Genomic DNA, 3,456 nt, shown 5'->3' with positions numbered 1-3,456 from the left:
GAAATATAAAAATAAGGATGAAAATGTCAAAAAAATGAAATGTATAAACGTTTTACATAATAATAATGAAAGGTAAGTATGTTTTGTACTAATTACCCTTTAATAATTATTTGGACTCATTTGCACTTTTTAAAAAGTTTGGAAGTATGATTCCAATTTTTTCTTTTTCTTTTCTTTTTTATTGTTTTATTTAAATAGGGTATATTTATCATTTTACACAAGAAATTTGATGAAAATGATGATTTCCACACTAAAAGGTGAAAGTAAAGGTAAAAGTGTTAAAAAATGAAAGGTATGGACGTTTTGCACAATAACATTAAAAAAGTAAGAATGATTTGTGCTAACTACCTTTCTTTCATAAGCCATTCTAGTGCACAAGCCTTTCTTGCTGAAATTATCACCAGCCTCATTACTTAAAAAAGGGACGGAGTTGAGACGGAAGGTCATCCCTATAGAAGTTTTCGAGTGTACAAACGGGATAAGGAGGGAGAGTCGAGCTATCAGACAGCTGAATTAATAGCATCCATTATCACTGCTAGCCCTAACTCCATTCTAGGAGGTCGATGGAGGTAAGATGACAGATGATATGGATAAGTATAAAATGGGAAATAGTGTATGTGAATATATCACACACACACACACACACACACACACACACACAACAGGCTCAACGCTCCAAAATAGCAATCTGCATGTATATATGCAACATATACCTGCTTTGGCACAACTATTCAAAGTAAAGAAGCATGTAAACAACTTCATAGAATTACAAGTAAATTCATAACTCTCGTGCCAAGATCAGATGAAAGGCAAATTCCAATAACATTTAAGGTTTGTAGGATCTACAGCAAGTATTATTCAAGTGCAAAAATCAAGGCGTTTCACTTCAGACAACACTGGCAGTGGAAATCACAAATCAACTGCATATTTTTCACATAATTGCTGTAATTATGCCTGATATAGTCAATACCATAATTACACGTACATGTAATGTAATGACCCTGAACCAGCAATGTCCACACACAATTTGTCCAAGCGCACAAGCCACTGGAGAGCCTATGCAGTGATCTGAAACACAAATCCACTGAGATATTAAGGAAATGAATTATGCACGGACGAAGATTGAAACATTATCAGGTGCCATACCCAAGGACATGTAGAGTATGTTTTCGTAAGCTCAAAAAGTTTACTTGTAACTAAATAAGTTAATGGAAACAAAAAGTTTATTTAAGCTTTAGCCAAACATGCCATAATATCCAATATTTTTTAAGTGAAATCAAACGTGCAAATCCCCCGTAGGAACTGAGAAAACTATCAATGAACCAAACTAACAGAACGCCACTGCCACTATCTTTTTCTATCCTATGGGGGAAAACCTTTAACGGACGGCACAGGCAAACTGAAACTCACTAATCATAATCAATTATGAATAGATAAAATTACGTTGAGAGGTACTTTTAGAGAGAGTGAACTTTGTTCGCTACTTTCCGTTTTTAGTAAATGTCCACTTCTTCAAATGGTGCGACCGACACACGTCAGTGTCCAATACGTGTTGGGCACCAACACTCAACCATGGTGGCCGGCTTATTGTTGTTTCTTACTAGTTACTACTAAAACAAATTCTGGTCCTGCGTCACTGAAGTAAACCTTAGTAAGATAAGATAGATACTAACCATTTTTACTTTTTATTTGCAATAGGTACTTCTTATCAAAATAAAGAAAAAATGGGGGGGGGGAAAAAGAAACATACTTCACATGTAAGATATAGTCCAAACTTAGTATACTAGCACAACAAATAAACATTTTGTGCAAAAACTTGTAAGAGTGCATGAACTAACTTCACGCCATTAAAGCTTCTAGCCTGTCATAATGAGGAGTCAGAAAGTGTCTGTTCCATTGACGCCTTTGCATTTCCATGTGGCAATAACGCCCAAGCATGTGTTTGTAGCCCTTGATCACATTATTTTCAATGTCATTTCGAGCAGAGCTTCCAAGTGGATAATTTTAATCGAAGTCAGTTGATTTAACAAAGAACTCCACCCCATGTTTTTCTGTCGTTTTCGTAAACTCATAAGAATATCTCCTTTGCAAAGAATACTCGGGCTCTGAGACCGGAAGATAAGCAAGCAAAATGATTATAAAAAAAGGCACTAGCTGAAGAAGCAACATCAAATTAGGACCGATACCACCCAAGTCTTCCCTCTGATGACCACCAGGTCCGGTTGCATTAGTCCTGTAAACATGGGCAGTCCAAAACATGTCATTCTGACCAAAAAAAGCCCTGAAAACATCGTTAGGATCAAAATCATCAGCAAAGAAGTCATTCCCAGTTCTCCTTGTCCTTTGCCTAACGTGGTGCTACTGATTATACTCAAAATCCTCGACTAACCCTGTCTGATCATATTGCCTCCTCGAGTCATCATCGCTCAAACACGTGAACGCCTTGCTAACTCTCTTAAATGCCTCCTCAGATCCTGGTATGCTTTCCTTATATCCTCAACTGAACAACTCTACTCCAAACCAAGAATCGAGTAATAGTCCTTCTTACACTTAATCTGCCTAATCAACTGCACGTGCTCCTCCAAGAAATTCTTCAATCCATTTGGAATCCCATCACCACTAACTGAACCAACATCATCTTTCATTTTAGTAACATTTTTTACATCGTCAGATAGCTCTGGGGACGATGACGAATCTAGATTCTCACACAAGGCTAAAAGATCATCAACAAGTAAATTTTGATTAAGGCGGCGAGCAAGTCCGATGAATTTAAGGGCTCTTTTTTGTTGCCCGACGCAATTGCCTCCTTGGCAATACTGATACACCTTAATGCCTCATCCTTGTTACCATCCATTATGATTTTCGAATTCTAAAAACACACCCACTTCTAAATTCTACCGACCCAGTTCAACAAAATGTCTCCATATAAAACTGAACACTCCACAGAGTCGTCAATTTCAAGAATTGATCGATGAGGCCATTGAAATAAAGATCACGGATTTCTGACAAAAGTTGCATTGACCTAATTAACAAAAAAAAGTAACAGTCTCATTAGACTCAGTAAATTGTAATGAAACGAAGTACAGAAAAACTACATAAGGGAACTGAAAATAGGGTCATTACTACAAAATCATCAGCGGAGTAAAATTTTCGATCAAAATCAGAGACCTAAAATTCTCACGCACAAAAATCACACGTTTAGGTCAGAATCTTAAATCCCTTAAGACGATATGTACTTGAAAGCCCGAGAAGGCCTAGTGTATTTGTATTTATATTTTTTTATCAATACATTTCACATTTACCGATTAAAAAATGAAGAAGAAGAAGAAAAAGAAGAAGAGTGGGTGAAGATGGTCCCGTTAAAAGCGTGTTTGTACAAACATTCTACCAATCATAAATTCATAATGTGCCACGGCAGGGAAGCATGTTACTGTTTATGTTAAATTGTTTTTTTTC

The 3,456-nt window shown here is 36.5% G+C and overlaps 1 pseudogene; it reads right to left on the bottom strand.

Moving 5' to 3' along the window:
* Nucleotides 1-1,839: 1,839 nt before the first annotated feature.
* LOC111377443 lies at nt 1,840-2,999 on the bottom strand (annotated as a pseudogene).
* Nucleotides 3,000-3,456: the final 457 nt, after the last annotated feature.

This window comes from Olea europaea, unplaced genomic scaffold, assembly GCF_002742605.1.
Source record: "Olea europaea var. sylvestris unplaced genomic scaffold, O_europaea_v1 scaffold1656, whole genome shotgun sequence".
Lineage (NCBI taxonomy): Eukaryota > Viridiplantae > Streptophyta > Magnoliopsida > Lamiales > Oleaceae > Olea > Olea europaea.
The sequence above is the reverse complement of the archived record's forward strand: the minus strand, read 5'-3'. Positions and strand labels throughout refer to the sequence as shown.